Raw genomic sequence first — 14464 nt, 5'->3', positions numbered from 1 at the left:
TGTGTAGGAAAACACTGTCATCTCCTCGTTTACCATGCGTTGATGCTTATTATGAGATGAAAGCATTCTGCTGTTCTAGAGGTGGATGACTATATTATATTTTATTGAGGAGAAAGGTTGATGCAGACTGAGCATTGCATAATGGAGTATTATTTTAAAACATACGGTAGGACCTTTGGATCAAAAGATTGATACTAACTTGCAGTATAGCAGCTAAGCATTTTTAGCTCCTATTTGGACCAAAAAATAGTATTTATATAAAGGCATGTCATTGGCTTGCAACTCAGAAGAAAAATCTCCATTGCAGACCTGTGTAATTTCAGACCTTGCATGGAAAAAAGCAAACCAAATAAAATTAAAAATCTGCCTATTTGTATCACAGGTTCCTTGGGTGGACAAAGGACAATGACTAGACCTTCAACTTGCACCCAAGTGCAGCTAAGCCAGCACACCTTTGTAAATGCAATCTAAATGACCTAGATCCTTTCAGGTATGCAGGCACCACTCTGCCCAGCAAGACATAAAGAATTTAGACTAGTGGTTCAGTGTTCAAAATGGTTCACAGACATATAAGGTCAGATCCAGTGAGGACTTAGGTGCCTAAAAGTTAATTCTTGCAACACCAGCCTGCTCCTCAGGCTCTTTTGTAGATGCATAGACTCCCTCTGCAGTAGGGGAAACTGGCTTCCAAAGGAGCCAACAAATTGAGCTGCTGTAAAAGCCTGGAATTTCTCCAGTTAAGAAATTTTAAGAACATAGGTAAATCTGTATACCTTGTTCCCAGTGGACCTCGTAAAGTCTGCAGGAACTGTTTCTATTCACTCTGCATCTACAGCCTGCCACTTCTTGAATGAGGTTAGCAGCATCTTTTCTTTCAGGAATTCAACACAGCTCATTTTACTTCTGAAATGAGCCTCCATTTCTGGTAGCCTTGCCATTTTGCTTTTGATATAACAGTTTGAGCACACTCCTCTGACACAAGAGACCTGGGACAATCCCTGGCTCTGCTGGTGGGGATTCACACCCAAGAGAATTGCCTTCTAGCAGGGTGATCCAGCTGCCGGATTAAAGGCTACTGGAATGAGGGAGAAAATGGGCTGTCTCTATTTCTTCTGTTAGGCTTGTGCCATTGCAAAATGTAAATAAGAGTCTAAGGCCAAGCATGACTTAGTTCTAGTGGTTGAGAAAGTTCTACTTGCTGTTTTCAATGTAGTTGCTGTAGTTTAGCTGAGGACTATTTAACGTTGTTAGAAATATGAATGGTACTGACAGACAGGATGAGAACTCAGGATTTCTCTCTTTGTGCTTGTTTTGAAAGATTTACTTCATTTGTAGCTCTGACAAAGGACAACCCTGCACATGTGGAAAATGAGAAGTTTCAGGATTTTTCATGGCACAGAAAAAGGTGACTTATTTTTTTCAGTTAGATGCAGCTGAGCTTTCCAGGGCCACATGTCTGTATAGACAGTCTCTATCTGGATTTGGTCCATGTTCTTTTCCAAACGTAGGCTAGTATCATGGAACACTGGAATGAGTGAGGCTCCTCAGCATAGCAAGTTCATGGCTCTTTGGCAGGCTGCAGGCTACCTACGGTACTGAAAAATGTCTAGATCTGAAAGGAGATCACATGTCAACCTGATCCATACGTGCAAACTTGAACTGGTGTGTGTATATCGATATGTACCAAATATTAATCAGCAAAATCAGACAAAGTTCAAATCTAGATAACTGAACAATAGGATTGCCATCCAGCTTACCATCTGCTATAATATTCATCCATGTTAGTGAATTGTCTTTTCTATTCATACATCTGCATCTAACTGTCCTAGTATAAATCCAAATGGTCTAGAAAGAACGACAGGTAAAGGAGCCTGTGGTTATCACAACACACTCAGTTTATGTCCCATCAAGGTGCATGTCTAGTATTCTCTTGGAAACAAAATTTGAATAACCATGTCCTTTGAGACCAGGCTCAAGTATCTTCATAAGAGACTTCTACAGGACTGTTCTATTTGGTATTTCATGCAATTATGCAGAAACAGTTATCTCAGAGTTTGGATTTCTCAGACCTACACACTCTGCTGGTTTGACATTGCTTGTCAGATACTAAATGATGACAGACATCATTACAATTAGAAGGACAGCACTGCTCCTCCATTGGGTATAAATCTGAAGCAAACCCATTGGTTTCAGAAGTTTTAGCCTAGGTTTGGTTTTGTGTACATGAGAACAGAATTTGGACCATACCTCTTATTTTTCTTTTGATATAATTCAGTGTATCTGGAAACAAGAAAGCCATATCAAGCCCCAAATCACAGAACGCAAGTTTTTAAAGATATCAGCTTTCTTTTACGATCTGGGTGGCCTTCACCATGTCTGGGAAAACATGAACCCAGTGGCCCTGGTAATGCATCACCTGCTTTTTCCAGACTGCTGTAATCAATTTGTCTTTATTCACCACATTACCAAAAGACACTATTAAAATTCATATTTGTGTGTTCTCCCCAGAGGGTAAACCATCAGAGATCTCCAGGGTTTTAGAGGGTTTTTTTGTGGAGATGCAGAAAGCTTTAATTAGGTTTAAAATAAGATCAAATTTCTTCCCTACAGTAATATCAGATACTTCCACCAGATTCCTGTAGGGCTATTTTGCTCTCTGAAAACTTGATCAATTCTCAACCTCACAAATTACATCTTTTGTTTACATTTTTCTAGAACATCAAAGCAGAGAAGTGTTGCCCTTAACCAGTGTTTCCAGGCTTAAATAATGATGTTTCCATTTTTTGCTTAAAGACTTATGATGATCTCTCCTTTAGACACTGGAATGCTGTGGGCCTGAAGGATCTTAGTTGCACTTAGGATTGTCTTTAAGATACTTGGTATTTTCTAAGAGGTGAATCCTGAGGTCATTCCTTAGGCAAAGCTGTTGAAATAAATGGGAGTTCTGCCCAAAGAATGAAAGAATAAGAACAAAGTAAAAACTTTAAATGTTGGCCCCAAGATATTAATGTCTTCTGAACTGTCAGGAGAGATGCAGTATTGTTTTATTTAAGGAATTTGTTCCACTGTTTTGCTAAAACCATTGACATTATAAATGAAGGAAGGAGTCTCAGTTCTTCTTCTAGATGCCTCTCTGCAAAACATGACCCTAGAGAAGTCAAACATCCAAAAGAACATGTCTTTGGGCTACCATTCCCCTGCTTGTATTTGAGGCATCATCTTTCAAAAGAGCATCTCATGAACATGAGCAGAATTCCAGAAATAAATAAAAATGCAAAAACTGATGGGAAAAGGGGAATATGTGGTAATAATAATCCCACAATGAGACCTGTCATGAAGAACCTACTGGACCTTCATGGCAGAGCCACCAGTAACTGCACATGTGTCTGTCTACCCACTTACTATGTTCTACTTGTCCATCATGTCCCAGAGTGTTGTTCTCTGGAAATCCACTAGAACACTTGACTGCTGTTTCTAAAAGACAAATCTTAGTTTTCAAACACTGTAAAATTTCTTAGAGGAAATTCGCACATAAATGTGGTTTGGTTTCTCTAATATTCCATTTTAATAACTCCCTATATCTCCTTTTTATACAAGAAATACATTGTATTTTTTGTATCCAATAAATGTTTCTTTGGTGTGTACTGTTCTATTGTTTCCAGTGTGAGAAAAGTACTTTCTACAACTAGTGTTCCTACCTATAAACACTGATCACTTGAATCCCATTTTGCTTAATTCATACTGTTTTCCACACTCTGCTGCTCTGTTTACTGCTGGATTCTGTATCTATCCACTTACACTCCAGAGTCTTAAATGACAGCTAAATCTGGAGCAACCATGCACACTGTTCTATGGTTATCTAATGAAGTCTGAACACACTCCCTGTGGGTGTTGGTTGTCCTATGGTTTCTCTCCTCCTTTTTGCTATGAACAATCCCACATTTGACCTTCCCTACCAGTCAAAAAGAGGAGTTTTGCAGCAAGTTTGGAACAGTAAATGTTCTGAATGACCAGTCAATCATCTCTACTGAATGGATAAAGGGCTACTGTCAAATTTAACATATTACACCTGAATTCTGCCCAACTTTCCCTCTGTCAGAGCAGTCGTTCAGATCCCCCTTATTTATTTGTAGGAGCCTAATCATTTTTGAGACTTTGACTGTTCTTTCAAATATGGTTGAAATTAATGGATTTTTTCTTTAGAAGGATGGGCTTAACATGATTGCTGGTGGAGTGCCATCCATTTTGCTGACTGTACGAGGAGTTCTTTAGAAAGCATACAATTCTGAGAAGCTTGTTATTCCCACAGAACAAAATAAATTATCAAATCATGACATCAAAAGTAAGTTGTGTTTCCCAAATATTCCAGTACTCTGCAGTCTTCTCCACACCATCTCTGTATTGAGACTCTCAAGTCCCTGCAAAATTACTAGTGCCTTGCAGATTGCAGTAAATGTTAATGTAATGCAATATAAATAGCACTTCAAAACTAAAATGGTTGCAGTTGATTTCTTTGATGACTGCAGCACTGGCAGAATCTTGCAAAAGCAGTTTTGTGGTCACTTTTGGATCAAAATTGAGACCAATTTCAAGTCTTTTTTCCTAGTCTTATGAGTTTCCCTCTTGATTCTACCTTTTCTATGCAGCCCTATACAACAAAAAATTCTAAGTGTCAATATATGCAGCCTGCAAATGATACTCTGGAAAGAACTGGAGTACTCTGCATTCTGTCCAGAAAAGCATATAATCTCTTTCTTAATTTTAGGCATGTGAGTAACTCTACTGAAAAGAACAGAATTACGTAGTCAACTGGTTCCTGGCCAAAGTACTGAGCCTATAAAGTATTGAATTCTCAGGGAAAATAAGCTGTCTTGGTATGAGTGAGAGAAACTTTTGGAAATAGGAGAGTACTATATATCATGCAGGTCTATTATTCCATTATTTAGTTATGCCAGTTATTGTATGAATGTCCCATCAATTTTTAATTTATTTATTTTCTTTACACAAAGTTCACGCATTTAGGAATGTGTTCAATCTGTCAAACAGTATAATTCCAGATAATTATATTCTATTTTAAAGGACATACACACTTGCAATATACCAACATTTGAACATCTGGCGTCTAGATTTTTGGGATTTCCTTAGAATTTACATTCCAAGAATCCTGCTCAACTCAGTGGAAGCACCTGTACTGATGTTACCACACAAATGTTACCTAATACCTTCTCAGATCGTACTGCACAAATGTTACCTAATACATTATCGGAAATCAAAATACAGTTACTACTTTTCCAGTTCTAATATGGATGTAGCACCTACTCTAACCTTTAGTTAAGATACTCTGTTGTAAAAAAATTCTGTATGAAACCCTGACTTATGCTTCTATTTAAAACATTTGTTACTAGACTCACAGAAGTTTAAACATTTGGTTTTGAGGACAAAGAAGAAAAACTGTAACTTTCTGTTTCTTAAACTCAGAGTTCGTATTTTCATTGAGATATGTATTTCTATAGACTATACCTGTAGACACTAGGGACACACTGTGTATGTTGCATATAGTTTACTGGTACTTATTTGGAGTGGCTTGCTTTTGGCTATTCTGTACTGAAAGTGGTCCAAACTCAGGTATGTATACCCTGCAAACACTCTCTTCTCACACTAAAACACTTATCTTTTTCCATAAATATAGAATATCATCCTTTAATGGGTAGGATAAACAATACTCTGCCACAATCTGTGTTAAATTTCTGGTGTCCATTTTAGCCTATCAGGTAATGTAGAATTTTATTCTACAGGTGAGCTGAGAATCTCTAAGGCATTAGTTATACATAGCCAAAGAGAAGTATACCCTAGAACTGCAACTGGAATGCTGTGTATTAAACTACTGTATGGAAAAGCTATTTTTGGATAATATTAAGAGGGTTCTACTATGTTAATATGTGGGTTTTTTCCTTCCATCAGTTAAGTAAAGTAGTTAGGTACTTAGACCTCTAGTACTAAGGGAGTCATACTTCAAAAACACAAGAAAAAAGTGTGTGAAAAATACTGTCATTAAATCCCAAGTAGTCTCGTAAGTGGGATAAATGACACAATTTTCTGCATTATTCTTGATATGCCCTTTTCAGCATCTGTGACCACAGATGTAGTCCCTTCCCTCTTCTGTTACCTCTCCCTCAATATCCTCTGTCCCTTACGTGTGTGTGGTTGGCCCTGACAATCAAATGGTCAAGAGAGTACATATGTATGCTGTGATTCTATGCTATATGTATGTTTACTGCCTGACCAGCCTGAGAATACTCTAAGGGGAGTAGAGGACTGCTGAGATCCCACTCTAGCTTTTCTGTCAGTGGAAGCATCTTCATCTTTTCCTGTTAAGCTCAGACAGCGTTTTAATTTTTTTTTTCTTCTGAGGAATATGGTTGATTCTGCTGCTTATATTTGATGAGAAGAAGTACAGAGACAGAGGCTTCATGAACTGCTAGCATTTTTCTCTTTCGCTCTTGCTAGGTCTTGCACATTGACTGGTCAGGCAGAGACTAAACTTTGAAAGACTTCTCAGGTAAGCACTGAAGGTGCTGAAGGTGCTACTGGACTTCATAGTTCCCTGAATTTAGTCTGAAGGTATGGTCCTGACTCATTTTGGAGCATTCATATTTGCTACTGCAGCTTTTTAGAAATCAGTCAGGGCTCCCAGGTGATCCATACTATGAAATACTACAGAAAAGTTTGACAGGGCTGGTATTAAAGGTTAAGGTTCTTTGCCAAAACATACGAATATCAATTGTTCATAATGCAGATACGTATCTTAGATATGTAAGATGTAAATTTGTCCTACCCTAACACACAGTTAATAGAATGTGATAACTAAAAAATTGTGATAGAGATTGACTTTGGATAAACAGCTTACAAAGAAAAGCTGACTAGTAGGTAGCATTTTTCTTCATCAAAGTTCTTGCATGGAAGAAACTACATTTGTTTTTCCTCATTGGCCAAGCGAATTGCTCAGGATCTTCTGGAAATAATACATACGCTTAGAGTGGGACATCATTCCATGCAGATCCTGGTCAAGATGATTTTCTGTGAAAGCTTTTCTGTGAAAGATTTCTTCAAAGCCAGCCCTGGAGCTAGTCCAAGAGGGTAGTCTCTTTAGGAAAGCAAACCTAAAGAAGACAGAATTAAGAAGCGTATAACGAGTGCACTATCTCTTGCCATTTCTGCCCATACATTTGAGTCAATACTGAATCAAAGAAAAAGAAAATCACAAGGACAGTGAATAACTGCTTTTGCTTTGTGAAGTTCTGGAGATTTTAGTGCCATTTGCTGTTGAAAGCAGAGGAGGGAATGATGCTCTAAGGACAGATTACAAAGTTTGGTCTAATAAATATGAATGAATATACAGGCTTGATTGTTCTTTCACACCAGTGAAACTCCATGGACTGAAATTAGGCACACTAATTACACAATATACTTCTGTAAATGATTCTAACTTTGGAGTAAATGAACTGTAATATAACCTAAAGCACAAAGTGAATGTGCAGCCCTGGCCCCTCAGGCATGTTTAAATAGTAACACAGATTGTCATCATGTGTGTTTAAATTTTTAAAACTAAATAAAATATAACACTGCATGTAATACATACTTTAAATTGCCGATGTGTAATAAATATCTCCATTTATGACAGACTTAGGCAGAAAAACACAATGAGGTGTGGTTATGGAACAAATTTTGCTTCAGGTTCACTTTGTACTTTTAACCACCTCTGTTAATTACACAGCTAAGATTATGCCCTGGAGAGTTTTAATTTTCTTGTGATTATATAATGGACTCTTGCTAATGTCATTATTCAAAAAAAAAAGTCTAGGAATGTTTTCAGACAGACTTTTAAGTATTAAGATTTGTTAAACCTCTTTTTACCAATTCTGAGCCCCAACTTAAACATCTAAAAATGTTTCTTTGCCATGCAGCTTTTCTTCAGTGTTTGCACTACTGTCTCATATATATGATTTTTGAATGTCTGCCATCACCTTAGGGTTTTTTTAGACCAGAAATGTCTTTTCATAATGGCCCTGGAAGATAGGGAATACTCACATCTGCATTTTCCTGCTTGGGCACAGACTTGCTTGGCTCAGTGTGAGGTAGACATCCAAACACCTCCAAGGAATTGTGTGTACGCAGTTTGCCCAAGGTCAGTCAGGAATGAACAGGAGTTGTCTCTGTTTCCCGAACTCCCAACTGATGCTATAAGACCTGGACCCTCCTTTGCATTCCATATATGCACACAGGGAAAATGGTCAAAAAGCAACCTAATTATGAAAGAAACGCAACAGTTTGAGACATGATGACTGTACACTGTAGGAAACACATGCTCACCCTATGGAATGCCAGCTTTCGTGACAGGTGGGACAATTTATCAGGCTCACAGCCTGTTCCCATAGCCTTCTTTCCTGGGTACAGTGCTGGAGCATGTAAGGAGCGGGCTGTGTGTCAGATGAGTTGTTTTGGCAGCAGCCACAGCTCCCACCCGGCCCCAGCCTTCACTGATGGCTGCTTGGCTGCTCTCCCATCACATGGGGGCTAAACGTCTGAGATGTGACAAGCAAATGACCCCTGGGCAAAATGGCGGCTGGGAGCAGCTGCCATTGCTGGGAACGCTCATCCAGCATGCAGCCAGCTCTCCTGGTTCCCAAGACATCCAGGGAAAGTGAGGCAGTGAGGCACAGGCTGAAGAGTTCTGCTGCTGTGGCCACAGCTTGCTCCCGGCAGCCCTGTTTGCTAAGGTAGCTCAACCTGCTGAAGCAGGGACTGACTGAATTGTGCAGGGGTGTGGGGAAGCCAGTGCAGCTGGGGAGCCTGGGCATGGAGTTCCTGCACTGTTCTGCTCCCGCTGCCACTGCAATCAGTGATGCACCATGCCTGGTTGGAAAACATAGGCACCTCTGGGTTTGTGCAAAGTTTTGATTAGAAAGACTATGCACAGTGGCTAGCATACGCTGTGCCTCTAGAAGGGGATGGGTGTCAAAACAGACAGCAGACCCAAATCTTCAGCTGCTTAAACTGTCGTCACTCCATTGGCCAGTCTGTGTCTTTCTGCTCCATACTAGTTTCTTTTCCTTCCTTCTGAGTTCATTTTTTCAACAAATTTGTTTTGTTCTAGCCATATTACAGTGGTTTTAAGGCTTCAGCAGGCAGCACAAGATCTTAAGGGTCTTAATGCTCATTCACAAAATATCCATTAATTTGAGCGAGAATGCCAATTTTACCACCTTTTGGAATATGTACTAAGAATTTACTGTAATGTAAATAATTTACTCCATACTTTGTGAAAGTAAGTATAGTGGAAAATTATAATTAGCCACTAACTTCTAAACTGAAACAGCAATATACTTCTCTGGTGTTATATATTTTCCAGTCAAGTGATGAAGAAAAGCATTTTTTTCAGCTGAGCTCACTTAAAGTTCAAAAGATAAATATATCACAATGACAAATTGCAAAATGCTGTTCATACATTTAGGTAAAAATCGTTCCCTCATTTGTTTGTATTTCACATAAACTGTATTACTGTTATTTCCAAAGAAAATATAGTACAAAATAATTCTGATTAAAAATACAAGTATTGTTAATGGACCAAAGCAGAAATTTATCTTAGCTTGTGGGGCAAAAAAAAAATATAGAAACTAAGTATACTCTTTTTAGGTAAAATTAATTCCACAATATGATATCCACTCAGCCCTGTAACTGCCTAATCTCCAACTCAGGGCCCTACAGAGTGGGACAAGAGTGGAGTAGCTAGTGCAGGGGGTTTTGCATCTTTTCTGTTCTGGGTGGTTGAGAACTTCTCCACATGGGAAAGAGGTCTGAATTTACAGCACCGGCAGACTGTCTTAGCACTTGTCCGCAATGAGAAATTTAAAGAAATTTGGGAGCAAATTTGCCATGCTCTTGTGACTCCATACATGCAACTGTGAGGACGCCCAGCCTGCTGTGAGTGTGAACTGGTTTATCTGGAAGGCTAAGGCACACTTACTGGGCACAAAATCAGTCCATGTAGGGAATAAACATGCAGTAGGATTGATGCTGTCCATTTACCACTTAAATGCATCCTCTATGTGTGGAGTCACAGGCAAGAGTCAAAGGTGCCCACGGCAACAGGGCTACTAATTTCATTTCGTCCTGGGAGTGGAGAGCCACTTCTCAGTTACATTTTCATGAACTCTGTCCATACATTATGACACCGTGAGTTGAGTTTTTTATTTGTTTTGGTTAAAGCTTATGATTTGTCAAATGAAGCATTAAATTCTGCTTTCCCCCTGTATCGCTAATTTACCCTACATGTGTATGTTCTCTGTCTTCAGCAGATAATGAGCTTTTGGTATAATGAGTAAGGACTTTCCACTGCTCCCTTAGTTTCATCTTCATGTAGCTTACCATTGACTAACATGTACAACTCAGGTCAAAGGATCTACGTTTAGAATACAAGTAAAAATAAGGACATGTGGCAACAATAAATCTGATCCTTAAAATTATATAGCAACAAAAGGTGAATGAGTAATTTTATTGTTAAAATATATATAGTAGAGTAACATGTTGGGATCAGAAGTATTATTTATCACATATACAAGGCAATGAAGTGGAGATCTATAATTTCAGTGCTCACTATTTTTATCACTTTCATGTTATCAGTTCAGAAATCCCTTATGGAATTGATATACCCTGATTTCTCTCTCCAAACAATTATATGCACCCTGCCTTGCTTCCAACACATATGCATGTTCTCTCGTTCTCACACACACACAAAGGATTCTATAACAACAGGACTATTATAGAGAATGATCTAAAACATGTGGACTGCAGCCAATACTTAGATATGGTATAGTAAATTCTGGAAAGTATAAAAAGGAAATAACTGAATTCATTGCAGAGAAAAATGAGCCAGTCTTAAGTACTTTTAATCACTGAATTTCATATAAAACCATGTGCAAGAGCCTAATACTGAAGGGAAAAGGAAAGGGGCTATGGGAGAGGAGAAATCTAGTTCCACTGGGATTTTGGATGGGAGTTGCTTAGCATTTTTATAAGAACCTTTCAGGAATTAATGAAAACCATTTAAGCAAACATATAAATATGTTTGCCAAGTTGTATGACAACTGTGACCTGTGAATCTTATCATGCATCCCCACAGCTCAATATGAGCTAAAGGGGTAGTCAGTATGTTGCTGCTCTTTCCCTCCACAGACAGCTGTCACACCTGCTTTGCAGGCTACTCAGTTACTGTACCCAGTCCCTTTGCCCAAAGGGATCTCTGGGAGGGAAAAACAAGTCACCACAGCAGTATCAGAGATGAAGGAAGAATGAGCCACTTCCGTTCCCCTTTCTCAAAATATCCAGCTGTATCCAAGTTTCTGCCAAATCAGTTTTTGCTCAACATCCCAGTGCCCTAAGCTGAGCTCTATTGCTCACTTTCACAGCTAGGAGGCTGTGGATTACATCTCCTCTGTGTCTGCCCCTTTGCCATCTCCCTGGGCAGATATGTTGAGTCTCTCTAGATATTCACAGGCATAGGCAGTTGCCCAGAATTCTGCAAATAGCTGTGTTCTATATTTGCATATAATGCTGTGTATGAACTGAAACCTGCTTGTCATTAATCAAGGGTTTTAGTGAGCTAGAGTTTTTCACTGAGATTTTTGCTGAGCCTGGACTTCAACATTTTCACACTTGCAGACTGCACTTAAAAAACCTGACTGCCAGCATCTGTCTGATAAATAGTTGTTCAAAAGTGTAACAAATGCCAAACAACACTTTCTTGTTTTAGTTAGTGTTAGACATGGATGTGGGAGAAGGATAGAGAGGGGCTTTTTAGAAGTATTAGTTTTACTCAGCAGAAGGTGAAATACCCACTTCAGCAGCCTGTTTCACAACTGCTTCCTAAAGCACATGGAAACACTTGGGACTGATTCTGCCAACTCTGCTCATTCAAAATAGAACTTNAGCTAGAGTCTTCATCGTGCTTTTCTGCGTAAATCAGGTTTTACTTGTTAACAATAAAAAAGCAAAATTGCTAATGAACAAGAAACTACAGCCATAAATTAAAGAACTGAATCTGCATTAAGAAATTAAAACCAAAAACAAATTCAAAGATTCTGTGAGTGAAAGGGCAAATTTTATTTTGAATTAATGAATGTATGAATCAATGAAAAGACACTACCAGAAAACTGGCTCTTTCAAGACACATCTTCAAGCCCAGAGCTAGTGAGAACTAATGAGCAGAGGCAGTTCTATGGAGGGAACAGGAACACTGATTTGCTGAGATGAAGTACTGAGTATTTCATATAGAAATGCAAAAAGTAACTTCTGGACTGAAAGAAATCCTATTATGAATGGTGACTGCCTACATGTATAGCTGTTGAGGTACAGTGGAAGCATGTTTTGGCCCATAAGGTGGCTGTGTTGCATTTTGAAGTAGCTTTTAGGTTGGAGAATTGTTAACAAATAATCCCATGTGGGCCTATTCCACTGCAGCTGCACCAGAGTTAGCAACAATGGGAACCTTAGTATAAACAGCTTTCAGCTCCAGCAGCCATTTTCAGCACTGTATCAGTTAACCCTGCTCTGAGGAGGGTTAATTGACACAGTGCTGCAAATGTCTGACTAGATGAAAACTCATATATTATGCCTCCCAACATCTCTAACAATTGTGCAGCTGCATTCATATTGGCAATGGTGGGAATTTGGAGGAGGGAAGAAAATTCCCCAGTGCAGGCAAGGCCTGAGAGTGAGCCTTAATGTTCTTCTCTGGGTCTTGTTTGTCAGTCACAGTCATGCTTCCCTAAAGCATTCTCCCAGCCATCTCCAGGTTGCTGATTATGAAGCAGACCACTGTTGGTCCCACCAGCTAGATGAAAAGAGTGGAAGAGTGGTGATTCACCTTGGCCCATCTGATAGGTGCACTCAAGTTTCCTCTCTCTTCTGTCTTGCATCCCCAAAGACCAGAGGGAGCCAATTCAAAAAGAACAAGGGAAAACAAAAGTTAACTTTTCCCAGAAATACAGACAATGTTTGCAAAATGTACTTCTCCTGTGAGGACTGTTTCTCTAGAAGCAGAGTATTAGGATTCCCAGCTCGTTGAGTACCCAGTGTAGCCTTTGAGTACACAAATATCTTTGGCTGCTCGGCCACAAAAGTGAAATACCCAAAACCCCTCTAGACATGGCAATCTCTAGCACTGGTAGACCAAGGCTGTTCCTCTAAGGAGCTTTCTGAGGCAGTGTAGAGCTGTAAGCTCCTTGAAAAGCTGAGGAAATGAGCAGAAAAATCCTTGTAAATTTTACCATCTGCTCTCCCACCGTGGCCAGAGACCTTTCAAAGTTAAAATATTGCTGCTCTCCCTGAGCTAAGGTCTTAAACTTACTATCACTACCACTTTTGAGTATCTTATACTCCATGAGAACTAGGGTGGAGAAAACATGACCTCCTTGAGCAGAACAGAGAGGTGCCGTGACTCTTTGCACTCTTACACACATGGTGAGAAAGCACTGTAAAGTTGGTGACAAACTTTCTATCACACAGTCTGCATCACAGACCTTCAGGGAAATGTTATAACTTGGAAAAAAAACCTTCTCTCCTTGTGTAAAGAACTGCCAGTTGAGACCATCTAAGCCCACAGAATTCCACTAGTGGAAGTTAGTTATACTTACGTATGGGTTATGTTAGGTTGCTATCTATAGGTGACATCTCCCCATGACCATGCACAGCATGAGCCTATTGATTTATAGGCTGTGATTCTTCGGCCTCCATGGACTTTTGAGAAAGGAGGTGATGAAGAAGTGAGCAAGGAAAGCCATTTATTGGTGCTATTTATAAGCTCCAAGGCCTATTTAACCTGTAATTTTCTGTCTTCCTAAAAGATACTTTCCTGCAATGTTGGGTTCTTTGTTCTGATGCAAAATATTATTGTTGCTGTTAGAATACACAATTGAAAAAATTGTCTCAAAACAGAGACAATTAACCCTCTACAAGCCACCACACTGACTACAGAATAACAAATGGCCTCCAAGTGTTCTGGGCTAGGTAACAAAATCTGCACCTTATTTTTCACTGTCTTCTTCTTAATCTTCTAGGAAGTTCCTCTAATTTCTTTGGAAATTTCCTGAGTTTTTAAACCCATGGAGAGTGAAACCAGGCCTTATTTTATGCCTATAAATTTCCTATCTTATTATGAATGCTTTTGGGGTGGAAAAGGAAAAAAAAGCACTGACAATTAATACTTTTGTTGATAGACCAAAGCTTAAATCTCAGACCAAAGCTGGTGGAAAGTAGGTCACCTCTACTCCACTGACTTTGCACGATTCCCTCAAATTAATTATACAGTTGTATTCACTGGTGTTTGCACGGAATATAGTGCAAATATAGTTATACTGTCAGAAAATAGATTGGAACAGTGGAAGGAACAGCTACCACATCTCTTTTG

The sequence above is a fragment of the Lepidothrix coronata genome, unplaced genomic scaffold (genome assembly GCF_001604755.1).
Source record: "Lepidothrix coronata isolate B3197 unplaced genomic scaffold, Lepidothrix_coronata-1.0 Scaffold95, whole genome shotgun sequence".
Lineage (NCBI taxonomy): Eukaryota > Metazoa > Chordata > Aves > Passeriformes > Pipridae > Lepidothrix > Lepidothrix coronata.
This window is presented reverse-complemented; position numbering follows the sequence as displayed.